Source organism: Somniosus microcephalus, chromosome 17 (genome assembly GCF_052327205.1).
Source record: "Somniosus microcephalus isolate GS21.2 chromosome 17, FLI_Smic_1.0, whole genome shotgun sequence".
Taxonomy (NCBI): Eukaryota; Metazoa; Chordata; class Chondrichthyes; order Squaliformes; family Somniosidae; genus Somniosus; species Somniosus microcephalus.
The window spans coordinates 51045400-51067114 of record NC_141003.1 but is presented as its reverse complement, the minus strand read 5'-3'; positions in this window follow the sequence as shown (position 1 = coordinate 51067114).

The window sequence follows — 21715 nt, the reverse complement described above, 5'->3', positions numbered from 1 at the left end:
TTGGAAGTGGGATCATTGACTAATATTTCCTTTCCCTAGTTCTGATGTTAATTGGAACAATTTTGAAGTTGCTTGTAGTGGCCTTAGTGTTGTCCAGCATCATTATATATTGATTAAAATAGATTTGCAGGAAGACAAATTTAATATACAATGAAAGTAAAATTGAAATAACTGTGATGACCATTTTTATCCCACACCATTTCTTCAAACAGCAGCAAAAACACGAATTGGTTTATTATTTTTGCATTAAAGTTGCATTGCAGATTTCACGATGCAGCACCTTCTGTTCTTGAAATGTTTCTGAAAGTTATAGATTAACCAGATGTGCCTCTTTCCAGTGGTAATAATGTGTTACCTCACATGGGGCTGAATTTTTACCTTCGCGTCGGGGGGCGGGGGTGTGTAGCAGGTCGCTATCCTGAATGATCCATCAGCATGCTTTGCAGTTTCTTTGTAACATAAGTACTCCAATTGAGTTAGTCATGCGGGTTTCCTGGTCATTTAATTGGAGCAGGTCCGATGACGTCATGAAAGACTCAACTTCAGCTCACCTATTTAAAGGGGCAGTGGACAGAAGAGAGTTGAAGTTTGTTGGAGGTGGTGCAGAAGTTGGTCTAAGAGTAAGCTGTTGCTGCGAGATGGACCAATTAGTTTGACTGTGAAAGTTTAACCAATTATAAGCAAAGATGCAGGCTCACCACCAAAAGGCTGCACCCAGGTTTACTGATTCCTCCCTGGAAATCATGCTCCAGGGAGTGGAGGTCCTCTTCCCTGGTGATGGGAGGAAGAGGCCAGCAGCTGAAACAAAGAGGGCATGGCTGGAGATCACCGAGGAAGTGAACAGCAAGATTGTTGTCAGCCGCTCCTGGATCTAGTGCAGGAAGCAATTTAATGACCTTATGAGGTCAGCAAAGGTGAGTGCAATGCCACATTCAACTACATCCTGATTTGCCTGCCACCCCAACCCCATCACTCTGCCTTCTCAAGTCCCCTCCACATCATTCCTCGCACCAACCTGCCTTGCAGGTGCACCCATCCCTCAGTCTATGCACCTACTCACATCCCCATCTGATTATCCACCAGTTACACCCTCATCCTAACGCAATCATAGAACCATAGAAAGTAATGCCACAGAAGGAGTTTATTTGTCAATGTCACACCACTCCCTCATAGTTACCCTCTACAGATGTAGCCCATCCATCCCTTACACTCATTCCATCACTCTCACTCAAAATTCTCTTGTTTCCTTCCTTGCAGGAGAAGAGAGCCCAGAACAACAGGGAGAGGCTGAGAACCGGAGGTGGACCTCCAATCACCACTGCATTGACACCATAAGAGGAGGAGGCGCGTGACATAAGCGGAGATGCGGAGCTGCTGGCGGTGGGAGATGGAGAGAGGGGGACCTCCCAGCTACTTGGTGACAAAATTAAATATCATACAGCCACATGGCATACAACAGTCACTCATGGTGACTTGATGTCAGCAGTCACTGAAATATGATCATATATATAAATGATAACTTACAACATTCTTATAACAGTTCTAATTCATGTCTTTAGTCTCCCACAGGTCCATCAAGTGCCCCCGCCCCCCACCAACAGTCCAGGCAGAGGGGGAAGACGACTCCTCAGAGCAAGCTGCAGCCTCTGAGGGTGAACCGTCACATGACCCATGCGCACCCAGCACCAGCGCAGATATGTGCACTTCGGTGGGTCCAGTGTGAGAGAGAGTTGTGTTGTCACCTGGTGTCTCACAGATCACAAGTGAGCTATAGAGCAGATGGTGGAGACAGGGACAGCAGTGGAGAATCCTCGTCAGAGGGCGCAGGACACTTCAAGCTCTGCTCAGCTGGATGCAGATGCTGAACCTCGGGGGCCATCTACAGAGGATAATCTTGGAGGAGCAGCAACAAATGCGTGAGGCTGTGGCAGCTTTTCCAGCCGCGATGTGCACAGTTTTACAGAGCTCTTCCATGGATAGGGCAGCCACCTGCATGGAGGAGCAAACACGCCAGTCAAACGAGAACATGCTTGCTGTAAACAACAGCTTGCAGATTCTTATTGTAGTCATATCTAGGAGGGATACCAACATAGACTTATGTAAGAAGTCACACAACATCAGGTTATAGTCCAACAGCTTTATTTGAAATCACAAGCTTTCGGAGCGCTGCTCCTTCGTCAGGTGAAGTGGGGAAATGCATAAAGACACAGCTTATATAGTCAGAGAATAATGTCAGATGTTTACAGGTAATCTTTCTAACTGCCATTTATCACACCTCGGCAGAGAGATAATCACAGCAATCAAAGGTGTGAATGGTGTCCAAACAGGTCAGTCAGGAAAACATTACATCAAAGAACAATGAGGTGGGGTCACAAGGGGTCAAATGTTGCAGATGCTGGGGCCTGTATGAAAAACAAAAAAACAGACAAAAAGCATTTTTTTTGCTGGAAATCACAGCAGGTCCAGCCGCATTTTGTCTGTTTTTTTGTTTTTCATACAGACCCCAGCATCTGCAACATTTGACCCCTTGTGACCCCACCTCATTATGCATTTCTCCACTTCACCTGATGAAGGAGCAGCGCTCCGAAAGCTTGTGATTTCAAATAAAGCTGTTGGACTATAACCTGGTGTTGTGTGACTTCTTACATTTGTCCACCCCAGTCCAACACCGACATCTCCACAACATAGACTTAGGCATTTATCGCCCCGCTGATGTGCAGCAAGGTGCTCTCGAGCTCCTTGCTAGCAGGGAAGTGCGGTTGGCCCATGATGATGGTGAGTGGAGACATGGAAGTGGGGGCTCTGCTCAAAGCGCTCCCACTTCTCCCCCATTACCTTCCCCTCAGTCAGAGCTCCACATGCTGCCTCAGATTCTGATGGCCGAGTCTGCCCCTGCACAGTTGCAGTCTTTGTCGGGGCCCTCACAGGCTCCAAAACCCAGGGGACATCCGCCAAAAGTGTCTAAGCAGTTAGACCAGGGAAGTGAGCAGCCTGCCTCTACCTCTGCTGAAGCCACAGCGGGTGCACATCGTAGAAGCACTCAGAAAAGTAAAATGATACAATTGTAGATGCACAAAAGGGTATGCACATGGGTGTTTTTCAAGATGTTACAATGTTAAGTTTCAGTTCTATTTACACCCCACATAAATGTATTTCTTTGCACCACTTTCCCGTCTTGTCCATTTTTGCCTGCTACCTGGTAAGTGGCTTTGTCAGTTCGAGTGAATGGTACGACATTACTTAACCTCGAGCAATGGATGTGTGTGTGACAGGAATGGTTTGGTAATTTTAGGACTGCTTTGTGGTGTTGGTGGTGTGGGGGGGGGGGGGTGGCGGTGGCGGTGCAGGGGAATTTGTTTCAGCATCTGGGTGCCATACAGATACACTGGTGCAACCTAACTAAATTGTGCCATTATGAGTCCATCCCGGGCCTCCCACGCAGCAATGTATGCCGCTGCTGGTGCCATCTCCACCTCAGGTTCCTTCTTCTCCTCTTCCTCCTCTTCATGTTCCACCTGCTCCTCCTCCTCATCCTCCTCCGAGAAGGCTCTGCACCTTGCTTCTCCTGCAGCTCCAATCCTCGCTGCTGAGCTATGTTGTGCAGTGCGCAGCATACAACGATGATTCTGGAGACCCTGGTGTACTGAAGGGCTCCTCCAGATCTGTCCAGGCATCTGAAGCGCATCTTCAGCATCCCGATTGCTATATTACACATCTGGTCGTAATGTGGCTTTGATTACAGCGCACCTCGGCCTCATTGCTTGGTCTCCTCAAGGGTGTCATCAGCCATGTCTGCAGTGGATAGCCCTTGTCTCCAAGCAGCCAGCCGGTAAGTCTGGTCAGAGATGCAAGGAGCTGAGGGAGGGTGGACTCGCGCAGGATGAAAGAGTCACGGCAGCTCCCTGGGAAACTGGCACACACATGCATGATGATCTTTTTGTGGTTTCAGATGAGCTGCACATTGAGGGAGTGGAAGCCCTTCTGGTTCATGAACACTCCTGGGTGATCTGGGGGTGCCTTGATGGGCACATGTGTGCAGTCGAAGATCCCCTGCACCTGTGGGAAGCCAGCCAGAGCTGCAAAGCTGAGCGCCTGCTCAGTCACACTGGCTTCATCAGTGGCAAAGTGCACATAAGTGCCTGACTTGTGAAACATGGCATCAGTCCCTTGGGTGATGCATCTTTGTGTGGCTGACTGCGATATCCTGGAAATCTCTGCTGCAGATCCCTGGAAGGAGCCTGAGGTGAAGAAGTTGAGGGTGGTGGTGACTTTGACAGCCACTGGTAAGGCGTATCCACCAGGTTCACTTGGCAGCAGAGCTTCTTCCAGCAAGCTATAAATGTCTGCCATGACCTGACGTGATAGCCTGAGCCTCCTGAGGCACTGCAGTTCAGTCATGTCCAGGAAGCTCATCCTCTGCCGGTATACCCTGTGTTGGGGGTATCGCCTCCAGCAAGGTGCACCCCTGTGCTCATCCCCTCTTGTGGAGTGGCAGGTCAGTGAGGAGAAGGCTGCTGCTGCTCCTGCTAGTGTTGCTGGTGTTGTTGCTGCTGGGGCTCATCTTGGTCTGAATCTGAGGTCCAAGGTGAGACAGCATAAGCAGCACCCATGCTGATCTGATCTGATAGATACCAGGTAAAGTGAAGATCAGAGGCACAATCCTCCAATATAGTGAGAGTGGCTTCCGAGGTGGCAGAAATCACCTGCAAACTCCTGAAAGCAAATTCTCTGCAACAAAGATGTCAACAAGAGCCTTTTCCTTAGGCAAGGAAGCAGGCATGAGGTGTGAGCTGCGAGTATGTGATTATTTCAACTGTCAATTGTTCAACTCGCACAATAGCCGCTCACCTCTCACCTTGCTTTGACAGCCGAGTTTCAGGAAGCCCATGAATCCCGTGCACAACCAGTAAAAGCTGAAACCTCTGGTTAAAGAGCCTCGTAATAGTCTGTTAACATCCTCTTAGATACTTGAATTAGGTCGCCTGCCTTTCTCGAGTAGGTCTGTGGCGTGCTGCGAAATGTGCTGGAGTTAAAGGCGGGATGAAGGCTGGATCTCAACGCGCTGTCAATTTCAGCGCTTTTAACAGCCCACCCACTCACAAAACCGTACTCATCTCAAAGGGAAAATTCTGGCCATGGTGTTACTGCCTTGGTACTAAGGTGTAATTTTTCCAGTTGAAACTGTGGTAATACCACAAGCTGAATGTAACACGACTCACTCTTAGCCAACCTTCAGGGAAGCAGTCACACATTTAAAACAACAGGCTGGTTGAGCATTTAAATAGTGGTTACACAACCATGCCAGTGGCAATGAGTGGCAAAATGACGGTTAAGATGAAACAACTGGCTGTGAAGCAGCCGATAATGCTTTTCAGAGATGTAGAAGAGGATCTTCTGGTGAAGATGCTGATATAGAAGAAGAGCTTGTTTGAGACCAAGCAATGTTCCTAAGGCTCAACAAAATGCAAGATCACCTGACAAGACATTAGAAATAAGTGGAGCATCCTAAATAGGACGAAGAGAGCTGCGGAAAATGTCTGAATAACTTTGAAACAATTGAGAACATTACAGCAAACAGCCTGTAGCTCCCTCTCCCTACTTGTATTTAAATTTTACATCAGCAAGGAAGATAGTCTGCTTACCCTTCTCAGAGTAACAGCGGCTGACTACGGTGGGGATTTGATAAGTGTAATGCACTCAAAGAAACACACATCTCTGTGTCACCAACCACTCAAAAATTAAGGCACACTCATGCAAAGTGCAGTGTCACAAAACCTTGCTATTCCAAAATACCATGCCATGGAGTGGTGAAATGAGGATTTGTACAAATGTGTATCCTGCATACATTGAGTACTAATCTCAGCTGTATCATCACGCGGAGGCATTGAATGACCCGCACACTTGCTATAAATAGAGGGAGAAAATGAAAGGAAAAGTCACACCAGATCCTTCTGAGCAACTAGCCTTAGAGCAGCAGTGGCGGAACCAAGAACCAGGAAAACCATCCAGCCTCTCGGCCAAAAATGATGCATGTGTAAGTGACTGAGAAAGTAAAAGGAGAAAAAATATATTTTAAAAGGACAGGCTTACTCTCAAACAAACTCAATTCTTTGTTCCTTTGGAGCACCAAAACACATGGCACTGGTCTGTTGTTATTAAGATTAATGTTTGTAATAACGAGAAGAATGTACATTATCTCAAGCACTAATATTATCTGACCAATAACAGAAGTGAAACATTTCGCCCACTGTCACCGGTTTAACTGAATAAATTATTTTACTAAATGATGCTTATTTAGAATGCTTTGCATTGTTATTTGAATTATCCTTTTATTGACAGCCATTTCATCCAAAGACAGATTGTTCTGTAAAGTTACTAACATTTCAAAGGTTTAATATGCACTTTTGCTTTAGAAAACATGAGAGTTGTTAGTTGCGAAAGTGTATCATACCGATATGCCTTAGACCATAGCTTTCAGTGTTTCACATGAGAAATCTCCAGAAGAACCTAATGATGTTTAACATTGCATGAAAGTAATGGGATCTAAGAAATTTACACCACTTCAGATTAATTCAGACTGTTTCTCAATTTCTACTGATATCGTGTTGGCCTTGTAAGGTACTTAAATATGTATGTATAATAATATTTACTGATTCATGTCAGGCTATTATTCTGACATTTTATTCTGGTGCTGTACATGAACATCTGATATACATGTGTGGGTATATATATTATATTACCTGAAAGCAATTATTCGTAATTCTTCCCAAATAGAGTATTATTTTTCATAGAATAGTTTCAGCGTGACAGGATACTGAGTGAAGCAAATTAAATTTCCCCCATTTCTGGGCTTTATATTGGGCTGGAAATTGCGGTTGGAGGCTTCCCGCGGCTGAATGCCTCCGAACCGCAAGTAAACTCTGCACCTAACTGGTGCTTCTGGAGCTTCGAAGACTCGCGCTCCTGGGCCTTGAGGCATAAGCCTGCGTAAAGGCCCACGCATCCCAGGGGCACGTGGTTCACAAGCGTCCTGGGATCACGTGGGCCAGCCCAACCAATCACAAAGGGGGATTCCTATTATGCTTATGGGGATTCCATTTATGTACGCAATCCCCATAAGCATAATAGGAATTACCTAAAAAAGACACTATCACTGCACTGAAATAAAAATCAATTAAAATACAATTTAAACATTAAAAAAATTATTTTTTTTGAAAAATAAATCTCAACATTTTTCAAGGGGCCAAAATAACCTAAACTAATTTTAAAGTTTCTTAAGTCATTTAAAAAAAATTATTTTAATATTTATTTAAACCCTTATGCTGGTAAAAGAAGGTCTTACGCCCACTTTTACCAGGCATAAGGCTTTCATGGGCATTCGCTGGGCAGTAGTTGGGCGAATGTTCATTTCCTGCAGATTCGTACAATCTGTCAAGCTGACACTTGACAGATCGCAAGTTCCGAGTTTTCGTGCATGCGCATTCTCATCGAGTGCGCAAACCCAGAACTTGCAGGGCACTTACAGCTGCGTACGCGGTCATAGGCCCTGGAAAATTCGGGCCATTGACGCATCCAAATTTTGTGCAGCTCTTAAGCTGAAGTCTGAATAAAGGTGAACGTTTATCTCTACCTTGTCGTGGCAAAGAATTCCATTGAGGTGAGGACGAAAGAAGAGGACAGATCAACAAGAAGGCCTATCCTGTCCACAAAGTACAACATCTGTTGCCCAATAAAGATTATTGATAGCAACCAAAGTAAGTCCATAACCCAAGACTTTACCAAAAGGGGAGATTGTGGTAGCGAAGTTAAACCTAGCAACACAGCAGAGTTACCAAAAGGACCAGTGGCCCTGCATGTACCACCAGATGTGACTGTGAAAATAACTTGGTTCCTTTCAGCAGCAGACCCTCCGGCAGCCAGTGAACAGCATGGCGATTTAAATCATTGAGCAACTGATCTATATAGTGATAGCTTTCATCTATTTTCACCCTGTGACCCGAGAAGCTGCTCCATTTGCTGACTTGAATAAATATAATTACAAGGTTCACATCTCTGCTTCACACAGAAGTTAGATAAATGAATAATATCGCTCTGTATTAATTGGTTTTGCAGTACGTGCAGGTTTATTTAGGCAATGTTCATTAGCAATTTATTCCTTCCATAATATTTTTGTTTTTGATGTAATAATGAATGTTATGGAAATTGTCTCTGGCATTGATAATTAAATCAATATTTTATCATATATATCCTTGGTACATAATACATCATTTATAGTCACTTCAAGGAAATGGAGTTGTTGCTGCATAGACAATAAATGGACCTTGGCTGGAAAGAAGTGATGGCATTGTAGGATGTTGTGTAATAGAGGACTTGGGCTTCAGAGCACTGGATTTGCTGGAGTTTTTGAGGGTAGAGATGGTTATACCAGTGAGTAGAGCACTGGGAAAATCATTCCTTGAGGTAATTAGAGTCTCAACAGTAGTGGAAGAGAGGCAGGGGCATAAGTGCACAATATTCTGGAGGTATAAGATGATGGTCTTGCTGGCAGGCCAGATGTGGGGTTGAAAACTATGTGTAGAGTTTTTCAGATCACCGAGCTTGTGCACCATTGGGTCCTGCCAGTGTGCATTTATATAGCACCTTATCATATCTTTGGCACATTCCAGAATGTTTTACAAGAAATGAATTACTTTAATTGAAGTGTTAGCTGGAAGTGTTATGAATAGGTAAATGTAGCAGCTAATTTGCACTCAGTAAGATCCCCAAACCAGCAAATAAATAAATAACTGAATAATCTTTTTTTGATAGTGTTTGTTGCAGGAGAAATGCTGGTAATGAGAACTCCCTCCTCTTCTGCAAATAGCGCCTTGCGCTCTTTTGCATCCAATTGAGCAAGCAGGGCCTCAGTTTAACATTTCATTTGAAAGACAGCGGGCTGGATTTTTATTGAGGAGGCGGGTAGGAGGCGGGACTACAACTTTTGGGGTTGTAGTCCCGCCTTCATTGAGCTCTAGCCAACCCACGCAATTTAGACTTGATTGACCTTGTGGAGCTTGTGATAAAAATGATAACTTCCGGGAAGTTATGTCATCACTTCCTGTGAACTGTGAACTATGAACTGTGTACATACCTCACTTCCTGTCATATGTCACTTCCTGTTGGACTGGTATAAATACTGGTCTGTTCAGTATTGTAAGAGGCTTCTACCAGAGGCATGGTAAAGACCTCTCTTGTGTATATAGTGTGTTTATAAGTTACTTAAAGCTTACTTTAAAGTTACTTGATGGTAAGTCTCCTTTTTCTTACATCAATTTAAGTAACTTAGTATTTACACTGACAAATACTAGACCTTCAGACAAACTCGGAAGTTAAGGATCCAGGGAACCACCCATCATGGAGAAAATCCTTAGACCTATTCGTCTGGACTTGGACCCGAATACACCAGCAGCTGGCAGGGTATGGAAGCATTGGTATCGTACTTTTGAGAATTTTCTGGATGAATGTAAAGCGGATGCTCCTGCTAAATTGAAGATACTTGTCAATTATGTGACCCCAAAAGTGTTCGAATATGTTGATGAATGGGATAATTACGAAGAGGTGATTCGGGCACTTAAGAAACTGTATGCGAAGACCCCAAATGAGGTCTATGCTAGACATCTACTGGCCACAGCCCGACAAGGGCCAGGGGAATCAATTGATGAATTCCTGCAAGAACTTCGCAGGCTCAGCGTAGATTGTAACTTTCAGGCAGCCTCAGCTGAGCTGTACCGCCAAGAAATGATTCGTGATGCTTTCATCTGCGGGATTGCCTCTCCATTTATACGCCAGCGTCTACTAGAAAGTAAAACACTTGAGCTACAAAAAGCTTTTAACCTAGCTTGTTCACTGGATTTGGCAAAGAGAAATGCAGACCTCTATCAGCTGCCCAGATCTCGATCTGCTGCTGTAGCTGCAACCAGACAATTCAAGCGGTCTCAGGTGAACCCTATCATGGGGGAATCTAATTCTGATAATTCTGATGAAGAAGAGGAGGACGACCCCACTTTAGCAGCCTCTTGGCAATCTAGGAAGGAATGCTTCTTTTGTGGAGATGCTTTTCACCCTAGGAAAACCTGCCCTGCTCGCAATGCAATCTGCAGTTATTGCAGGAAAAAAGGACACTTTGCTAAAGTTTGCCTATCAAGGGCCTCTACGAGGGCCAATCCAGCTAAGGCCTACCGAACTGCCCCAATTAGGGCCTATCAAGATGCTCCAGCTAGGACCTATCAAGCTTCCTCTCGAGCTCTCTCCCGAAGAAGCACACCGAGAGTTTTAGCCACTCTCTGTGCAACGACACCAATTACAGCTGCTTGCCCACAGAACCTGTCTCATGCAGCCACAAAAATTTCAATTAAAGGGCATACCTTAGATGCCTTAATTGACTCAGGAAGTACTGATAGTTTCATTAAGGAACAGATTGTTGCGAAATTGAAACTACATGTCTTCCCATCGGACCAGGCAATTGCGATGGCCCAGTCATCACTTAATACCAGAATCTCCGGCTTTTGTGTTGTTGATATGACACTTCATGGTTGTATGTATCCCTCCACCCGACTTTCGGTGCTCAAAGACTTATGTAATGATCTCCTCTTAGGGCTGGACTTCCAAAAACAGCATAAGAAACTCACCATTGAATTTGGTGGATCCAAACCCGGACTTACTATTTCTAATATACCGTCTAAATTACCATTTTGTGCATTATCAGCAGCTTCACTTGATGAACCCTCATTATTTGCCAGTATTCCGCCTCAATGCCAACCGATAATAACGAAATCGCGGCGCTTTAATCAGGAAGACCAATCTTTTATTGCGGCTGAAATCTCTCGACTTCTAGCAGAGGATATCATTGAACCATGTTCGTCGCCCTGGCGGGCTCAAGTCGTCATTGTCAAGAACCCTCTAAAACCTCACAAACAGCGACTATGCATCGATTATTCGCAAACCATTAATCAATATACCGACTTGGACGCCTACCCATTGCCACGCATTGATGATATGGTTAATAAACTGGCCGAATACAAAGTGTTCTCAACTTACGATTTAAAAAGTGCCTATCATCAGTTACCCTTGAAGGTCTCAGATAAGCAGTACACAGCCTTTGAGGCTAATGGACGGCTGTACCAATTTCGTCGCCTCCCATTCGGGGTTACTAATGGAGTGGCTGTCTTTCAACGGGCAATGGATGGCCTGGTTAAGCAGGAAAACCTAAGGGACACTTTTCCCTATCTTGATAACATTACCATTGCAGGTCACGATCAACAGGAACACGACTCCAACCTCCAAAAATTTCGGGATGCCCTCCATCGCCGTAATTTGACCCTGAATGAATCCAAATCTGTTGAGTCGCAACCGACCATCAACATCCTTGGCTACTGCGTAGGCAATGGTATCATTAAGCCAGACCCAGAAAGACTTCGCCCGCTCCAAGAGCTCCCGTCACCTAAGAATCCGGCTTCTTTACGTCGGGCTCTCGGTCTGTTTGCATACTACGCTAAATGGATTCCTAATTTTTCGGACAAAATCCAACCCTTGCTGCATGCTAGATCATTTCCACTGGGAACAGCGGCTGTTGCAGCCTTTAACCTTCTCAAAAAACAGTTGGAGAAAGCGGCTCTTCACTCCATTGATGAGAATCTCCCTTTCGTGGTTGAATGTGATGCCTCGGAGGTGGCGATCTCGGCTACTCTGAATCAGGAAGGTCGTCCTGTAGCATTTATGTCCAGGACCTTACAAGGTGCCGAGCTACATTATCCTCCGGTTGAGAAAGAAGCCACAGCCATCATAGAGGCAGTACGGAAGTGGAACCATTTTCTAGCTCGCCAGCACTTTACATTGATCACGGACCAACGATCAGTCGCCTTCATGCTCGATAATCGAAAACGAACCAAAATTAAGAATAATAAAATACAACTTTGGAGGATGGAACTGGCCTCTTTTGGTTATACCATTCTCTATCGGCCTGGCAAGGAGAATGTGGCCCCGGACACCCTCACACGGGCATTCTGCTCCACTATGTCATCCTCCACTCTCATGGATGTCCACAATGGTTTGTGTCATCCTGGCGTTACGCGCATGCTACATTTCGTACGATCACGGAATCTCCCTTTTTCCACTGGAGATGTAAAGAAAATATGCTCAGAATGCCGGCTTTGTGCGGAATTAAAACCTCAGTTCTTCCGCCCCTCAGATGGTATACTCATACATGCAACCCAACCGATGCAACGACTTAGCATCGATTTTAAGGGCCCAGTGCCCTCTTCAACTCGGAACACATATTTGCTCACCATGATCGACGAATATTCACGTTTTCCGTTTGCCTTCCCCTGCTCCAATATGCTGGCGTCCACAGTAATCTGCTGCCTTGAGCAGGTATTTTCTCTCTGTGGCATGCCGGCTTATATTCACTCAGATCGGGGTCCATCCTTTATGTCAAGGGAACTCAAGGACTACCTCTCAGAACGGGGAATTGCTACAAGCAAAACAACACCATACCATCCCATCGGAAATGGGCAGGTAGAGAGGTACAACAGTATCATCTGGAATTCCGTACGTCTCGCTTTAAGATCTCGGGGCCTACCAGACCAGCAATGGGAAACAGTGCTTCCGGATGCATTGCACTCTATACGGTCCCTGCTTTCTACAGCCACAAATACTACACCTCATGAGCGGTTCTTTGGATTCCAGCGTCGCTCATCTCATGGGACATCACTCCCGTCATGGCTAACTACTCCTGGACCTGTATTACTCCGAAGATACGTTCGGACGTCTAAAAATGACCCTCTTGTAGACGAGGTCGAACTAACCGATGCCAACCCCACCTATGCAAACATACGATATTCCGATGGCCGAGAATCTACCGTATCATTACGGGATCTGGCTCCCTGCCCACCAGGACCTAGTGGGACATCGGGTGATGGCATTTCACCAGGAAACTCTTGGGACCTATCGGGTACCCCTCTCCAGGATCCTGATCGGACACCAACTAGCTTGGTGCCGGTAGAACCCCGTGCTCAATGTTGCGACCCTCCCAGTACCGCGCATGAAAGTACTGATCCGCCACAGACCAGCTCTGCACCTCCCTCTGAACAGAGGCAGTCCGACTTTGAACCTATTGGGGCTCATACTCGAAGCCATGATCTCCCCGACCCTTCACAGGGCAATCCAGGCCACACAGACTCTGACCAATGGCCAACCGCATGTAAGCGGACCAGCGACCCTCTACGACGGGAATCCAAACGGGTGCGACTCTTCCTTGTTCGGCGGCTGTGGACCAAAAGGTAGACCACAGCCTCCTAATCCTGCAGGAGGGAAGAATGTGATAAAAATGATAACTTCCGGGAAGTTATGTCATCACTTCCTGTGAACTGTGAACTATGAACTGTGTACATACCTCACTTCCTGTCATATGTCACTTCCTGTTGGACTGGTATAAATACTGGTCTGTTCAGTATTGTAAGAGGCTTCTACCAGAGGCATGGTAAAGACCTCTCTTGTGTATATAGTGTGTTTATAAGTTACTTAAAGCTTACTTTAAAGTTACTTGATGGTAAGTCTCCTTTTTCTTACATCAGAGCTCGTCCAGCGGGCTCAGCATGCCAATTAAGGGCCACCCAGCAACAGGTGACGTCACAGATTGACATTTCATCTGTCAAAAGCTTTTGACAGATGAAATATCAGCATTTGACAGCTCTTTGAAGCTTTCAAACACTGACAATCTGTACACTAAGTTAATTCCTTCCTCTCAGGATGATTTAGAGATCTCCCCGGAACAGAAAGCTGAATGCTGCAGATTTTGACAGCTGGTGGCCATTCTGCTTTCTGTGCCGGTGAGATGAGGGACTCCCGAGACCTGAAGGAAGGAAGGCTGTAAAGGTAAGTAAAGGTTAGTAGAATTTCTTTAAACACTTTACACAGACCAAACACACTTACCTCTGCACTCATGCACCCATCACTCACCTGAACACCGGACATCTCGACCCCTCCAAGCCCTTCATCCCGACGGCCCGCCTCGCTAACTTGGCATGGTTTGGAGCCGTCGGGAATCCCACAGTTCAACAATGAAAATAGGGATTAGGCTAAAAACTGCCTTTTAATTACCTGTTAACAGGCAGTTAATTGGCACTAATCCCCTTCCCGCCTCGGGGAGGCGGGTCCCAGTGCGGGGCGGGTACCCGCCTCCTTTGAAACGGGCATGGAGGCGGGTTGGGGGCGGGATGGGGTCGGGACCCCCGATTTCGGGATTTTAAACCCCCACACGCCTCCAATCCCAACTCCACGGCCCAATGAAAGTCCTGCCCAGCATCTCTGATATTGCAGTGCTTTCTCATTTCGACACTGAAGTGTCAGCTCAGATTATGTACACAATTCTGTAATGGGGCTTGAACCCACATTCTTCTGACTCAGAGGTAGACAAATGAGGTAACTATTCTACACCAGCAACAACCTTATACAGGATGGCTTTGTTTTGCAGATGTAGGCCTGTAGGAAACTTTGACTCATCTTGGACTTGATGTTGAACATGCATTGGGATAAAGCACATTTTTTTCCTCACCTATTTTTTCCACTATTGATTTCCCTTCTTCTCTTCCTTGGAGAGTTGCAGCGTTATAGGGCATCCTCCAATACCTCAGCAATCTGACCATCATTCATGCGTGAGCCTTGACAGTGAATGTTGTCAGGTTATTCCGCATGGGAATAAAGTGGCTAGCCTGATTGTGTACTCGCCCTAATGCCCACATGTCTGCAGTCCCAGCAAGGGTCATGGAATAATGATTAAAAAGGGGAATCCTGGCCAATGTACCACTCCCTAATTCAGGGTGCCAATTGTAGCATCTCTATCATCACCTTGGCTGTAATGAACTAAATCAGTTCAGATCAGGGATTGAAGCTGAGACCTTCCAGATTTGTATGGTTGAGCTACTCCCTGGATAAGTTTTGTTTAATAGGCTTTATTTATTTATTTGTCAGTGTCTGACCGTGCTATTTTATATTGCCAGTCCTTTCCTGGTTTCTTTTGCAGAAAATATTAATGCCTGCATTTACTTTCTTTTATCTTGTTGCTGTTGCACTGAGATATAAACTTGTCACAGCTCCTTTTAAATAAGCAATGAAATCCAAACCTCCATGAAATGGGAGCATCAGTCAATGCCAACAGTGAGCAATCTATTTAATAGCCATATTATTGTAAAATGGTTCATTTTGGTGTTTGAGGAAAAAAATTGGGCTAGAAATTGCGTAGCGCCCTGTTTGGGCCGATAACTTTTGCAGGAGCGCAGACGTATCGCCGGGTGCTACACAATTGATTCTGACGGGAACTTCTGGTTTAGCGCTCCAAGAGGGAAGTGGAGCGCTAAATCAAGCGCTACCACTTCCCTTAGAGCGCTAAAGGGAGCAAGAGGGGCGGGAGCAGCAGAGCGCTGCACAATGTTCCGTGCAGCGCTGTCGGTTTTACAGGCTCCTCCGCTCCCTTAAAAGGAAGGGCCAATGTTGTGGTCATTGAAGGCTAAGGCTGGGATAGGTCATCGACGGCACCTGCCATATGCGCACAACCCCAAGCACACAAGGCTGATCAATCGCGGGCTTGAAAAAAATCAAAATACAGCACACTGGGGACATTATTAAATTTTGGCCCACCTGACCACCACTACCTTTAATTAGCGCTCCCCAAGCAGCCGGCTGAGGTGACAATGCTTCCTGCAGCTGGTGTTGTTGATGCCTGGCAGTGCTGCAAGGGCCGGATGTGAATTTTACATCCAGGGCGATAATGGGGCGCTGCACACCGGATGCCGTCACAATCTCCGGGGCGCAGGCGATCGAGGCGGTAAGTTTTAGCGCCAGCGCTAACCCGCCATGGAAGTTCGCGGGCGTCGGTAATTTCGCTGCGCCCAGTCGGTGACCCTTAGCACCCAGTTATCACCCCCCCGGAGGCGCAAAGGAGGCCAATTTCTCCCCCATGATATCAAGCTGAAAGCCTGTTAATGTCATTTCATGCACATTGTCAGTTTTTTTAGCTAGTAATGGAAAGTGGCACAAACAAGAGTTCTCTATCTTTATTAAAATTAAAATAAACAGACAAATATTACAATGATCTCTCTTTCCATTATTAAAAATGCAATGTATCAGGCATACGCATGTCTTGGCGACTAGTCACTTGGCAAACTGTTGTTGGTGTTACCGAGTTTATTATAGTTTCTCATTTAAACCATATCAAATACAACATTTTTTGTCACTTTATTTTGTCATTGATTCATATAAAGATATTTCTGTTATTTTTGAGTGCTTTTCATGTGGGATTTGTTAAATATTGTACAATTGTTTTTTAACAAGGTGACAGTTATTTATGCCTCTAAAAATCCATAAAAAATGCTGTGGTTCACAATAGTAATTTGCAAGAATAGAATTCAAAATAATCTAATGGGAGTTGCACTTGAGCAGGGATACTTCCTTTTTTTCCCATTAATGAAAATGACTACAAGCGCAGGGTAATTTTAATGATAAGCAGAGATTTTTTTCCGGCACCTGGGAATCACTGGCAAGGCCAGCATTTCTTGGGCCTTCCTGTTAAACTGCTGCAGTCAGTGTGTCACACAATATTTTTAGGTAAGAAGTTCCAGGATTTTGACCCATCAACAATAAAGGAATGGTGATACATGTCCAAGTCGGGATGCTGTGTGACTAGGAGGAGAACTTGGAGATGATGGTGTTGCGATGCACCTGTTGTCCTTGTCTTGCTGGGTGGTGGAGGTCATGGGTTTGGGAGTCCACATTTGAATGTTAAATATGCTTTGGGTGCTTTTGTTAGGTAGGTATTAATCTGTTTATTTTAAATGGGATCAATGCCAAACTAAAAATAATGCACAGAGGAATACCGTATGAACATGTTAAGTGCTCACATGTAAATTTTGCCATATGTCACGCACAACAAATACACGGTGTAATTGTGCAAAATAAACAAATGCAACAATGGGTTAAGAAAGAGAAAGAAAGATCTTGCATTTGTATAGCACCTTTCATGACCACAGGATGTCCCAAAGCGCTTCACAAAAATTGAAGTATTTTCGAAGTAGTCACTGTTGTAACATAGACACTGTTGTAATTTGTGCACAGCAGTATCCTAAAAACAGCAATAAGATTAATGAACTGATAATCTTTTGTCGAGGTGTTGTTGAGGGTTAAATTATGGCCAGGACAGCTCCCCTGCTCTTGGAATAGTGCCATGGGATCTTTTACGTCCACCGTATAAGACAGATGGAGGCTCGGTTTAATGTCTCATCTGAAAGACAACACTTCTGACAGTGCAGCACTCCCTCAGTACTGCAGGGAATTGTCAGCCTAGATTTTTGTGCTCAAGTCTTTGGAGTGTGACTTGAACCCATGACCTTCTGACCCAAAGGAGAGAGTGCTACCACTGAGCCAAGGCTGATACAAATGTTTTAGTCTTTAATCCTCTATAGCACGATAAAAACTTGCTCATGTTTATCTTGCCATTTTCTGTTTATATCAGTCACTTTCAGGCCTCCGTGTGTCATTCCCATTAGTGGTTAAGAGCCCAGCATCGAACTCCTGCACTGACACACTCCTGCAACCGCAAATTGTTAGAGTCTGTGTTGATATGATTACAGTGTCATTATGGGGGAAGAATTGACCTTTTCTTTATGTGTAGCAACACCATATGGGGAGCGATTTTGCCAGCCCTGGGGAGGTGGGATTGTTGGGAAAATGGCAGAATCTGGGGGCGGGTACCCAACCCGCCGCCGTGCCATCTTCCCAGGAGGCGGGAACCCGACCCGCGCCGGGTCCCGTCTCCTGGAGGCAGGAAGGGGATTGCAGCCACTTAACTGCCTGTTAACAGGTAGTTAACAGGCAGTTAAGAGGATTATCCCTATTTTTCCATTAGAGGTGTGGGCTTCCCGACGTCGTGGTGAGCAGTGGGTCTGCGGGGGTCGAAGGGGTCCAAAAGTGCGCTGTGGAGGTGAGTGATGGGCATCAGTGTGGAGAGGTAATATGTGAGGTGAGTGAAAAGCGATAGAAAAAGTTTCCTTACCATTGTTTCTTCCTGCAGGCTTCAATCGTTAGGGATGCGGAGGCTCCGGCATCTCATAGAAACATAGAAGATATCAATGTGATCATGGCTGATCATCCAAATTCAGTACCCTGTCCCTGCTTTCTCCCCATACCCCTTGATCCCTTTAGCCTTAAGAAATATATCCAACTCCTTGAATATATTTAATGAATTGGCCTCTACTGCCTTCTGTGGTAGAGAATTCCACAGGTTCACCACTCTCTGGGTGAAGAAATTCCTCATCATTTCTGTCCTAAATGGCTTACCCCTTATCCTTAGACTGTGACCCCTGGTTCTGGACTCCCTGACCATCGGGAACATCCTTCCTGCATCTAGTCTGTCCAGTCCTGTCAGAATTTTATAAGTTTCAATGAGATCCCCTCTCAATCTTCTAAACTCCAGTGAGTACAAGCCCAATCGACCCAATCTCTCCTCATACGTCATTCCTGCCATCCCAGGTATCAGCCTGGTGAATCTTCGCTGAACTCTTTCCATGGCAAGAACATCCTTCCTCAGATAAGGTGACCAAAACTGCACACAATACTCAAGATGTGGTCTCACCAAGGCCCTGTACAACTGCAGCAAGACATCCTTGTTCCTGCACTCAAACCCTCTCGCTACGAAGGCCAACATACCATTTGCCTTCTTAACTGCCTGCTGCACCTGCATGCTTACCTTCAGCGACTGGTCCAAATCATCCTGGAGTTTCTCGGCATCCTCCTCACAGCACACACACCCACCCAGCTTTGTATCGTCTGCAAACTTGGAGATATTATATCTAGTTCCCTTGTCTAGATCATTAATATATATCTCAATGGCAGAGACGACAAAATGGCTGCTGCATTCTCCGATGCAACAGCCATCTGCTTTCTGCTCAGAAAATAGATTTGGTGAGCCTTGAGTACAGGAACTCACCAAACAACAGAGAATGTTGGTGTTTGACAGCTTCTCAAAGCTGTCAAACGATGACAATTCATCTGTCAAAAATTTTTGACAGATGAAACATCATATGCTGACGTTCTCTGTCACCGGCTTCCCCTAATTGGCCTGCTGAGCCCGCTGGGCGGGCTTAACAAGGTCAATCAAGGGAAAATAGCATGGGTTGGCCACAAGTCGATGGAGGCGGGACTGAAACCCAACAAGTAGCAGTCCCATCTCCAATATGCCCCCATTGGCAAAGTCACACCCATGGGGTAGAAATTGATCTTGGGCAGTGGCGAGAATCGGGTAATATCGCATCGGCTACCTGTTATATGCACAGCCTGATATTCAGTTTTGTTGAAGTCAACAGAGTTGAATATCAGGCATGGAGTATAGTAGGCAGAAGATACTATACCGCCCCAGATGAATTTCTACCCCCATAAATGCATTTAAATTAAAAAAGAATATATAGGAATTCGGGCTCAGATAATCGTGCCCATATGCAGCTCACACAGGACGGGAAATTGGACAGGCTGCCTAATGGATGCACAATCCTTCAGATCCAGCATCCCGTCAAGTGCTGCTCTGTGCCAGCAGTGCAATTGCAGGAAATTTGCCCCTTGTTCACGATGTTGCTATATCGACCAGCCAAACCGATCCTCTCCCCCTGTCCACACCCATATTTGCTAAGGACATATAAAAAGAGAAAAATATGTGCAGATGTACAACAATATTGAGGGTTATGTTCCATAAATAAAGATTTTTTTTTCCTAACAGACATTTACTAATTTCATAGTAAGGTTGATGGAGCCTCTGTAAATATACATTGTAACAATGATCCTACTATTTTTGAAAGTAGAGCTGAAAAGGATTACTGGCACAGCTGGGGCCAGAATTAACTACAAAAGTTTGGTGCATTCCTCAAATTCTATAACCAGGGCAGAGTTGTAGAGGGAGGGGAGGACATGATATATACTTATTGTTTTCAAACACTGAACTGACACACCCAACTACAAGAATTACATAGAGAATGCAAAATATGCTTAAAATATGTTTTAAAAAATGTCCTGTGTTTTTACACTAGTACATATAGTCAAATTCCAGAACTGAATAGACAGAATCTCCCCCAAAACACAAAGATCATTTTCCCACTCTTGCATGTGTCACTATTCAGGGCATATTACTGAAGTGCGGCCTAACTGCTGGTGGTAAGGAAACAGATGGAATTAGTGTCCTGGTGCCCAGGAGTTATGGAGGCCCAAGTAGCTATTGATGAGATTTACCTGACCTGAAAGATTATAGAATTCACAGCTGCAGTGTAATATTATACAAAGCCAATTTAGAATCAGGGAAGTTTGATATCTTTGTTCTAAATCCTCGTGGGCCTGTACTTTGGAGAGGAAAAAATGAAAATGTTGACAGCTTCTCTGCTAATAATTTGTCCATTTTATACAGCAACCTACATTGACATTACATAACATAGGTGCCTACCATAAGTAAACGCTTACCATGCCAACTAGATGAATTAAGTATAAATATTAGAATTTATGCCATACCTAAAACATTCTTTAATATATGCACCTTATGACGTAAGAAAACTACTAGGCACTTGGTCTAAGCGTTAAACAAAGCTTTAATCAACTGTTTTACAACATGGAGGTTGTTGTATCCGTGTGTTAATGGAGACACGGAATGCAGGAGTTGGTTTAACAGGTGTTTACTGAACAAAGTCTGGAGGTGAACTAAAAGATACAAGACGCTATACAGGCTTATATACCCGAGTGGTCACTACCGGTATCACAGTACACAGGGGCTCTTAAAGGTACATACACTACAATTCCTCCCCTTTTAGATAATTAGTACATAACATTTTAAGTAATCATTAATTAACATGTTTACAAGAACAATAATCTACACATTTGCTGCAGTTAATCAATTATAAGTCAGTTTCTCTGGAGGCTTCCTGACTCGGTCCGGATAATGGCGATGTGGTGTAGTAGTTTTCGGTGGTGTAGTAGGTTCTTTTGGCAAGGTCGATTCGGCTTGAATGCCAGTGTCGGGTTCATCTGGTTCCAGTATCACCGGATCGGAGGTAGATACTATGGGTATCTCTGCTTCATCATTAGGCGTATAGAGTTGTGGTGTAGGTTGTCCCTTTTCAGATGACTCTATGATCTGGTCAGCATGGCGCCTTATTATGCTTTCTCCAATATCCACGGTATACATCAGCGGTCCTAGTCGTGTGCAAATAGTTCCAGGCTGCCATTTCTCGGTACGGTAGTCCCGGGCCAAAACTTGTTGACCTATCTGGAAGGTTCTAGTTGGCCTTTCATTCATGCCTTGAAATTGCCGGTTCTCTACGTCCCTTCTGATGTTTGGCTTGATCAAATCCAGCCGGCATCTTAGTCTTCTATTGAAAAACATAATGGCAGGAGTTTGGTTTGTAACCACATGTGTTGCATTCCTGTATGCAAACACGAAGTTATCTACCTTGTGCTGAAGTTTTATGTCTTCATTACCCATGGCCTTGATGGCCTTCTTGAAGGTCTGGACAAACCTTTCAGCCAATCCATTGGTGGCGGGATGGTATGGGGCGGACGTGTAATGCTTAACCCCATTGTTTTTTAAGAACTTCCTGAATTCTTCGGACACAAATTGCGGTCCATTATCAGAACAGATCTGTTCAGGCAGCCC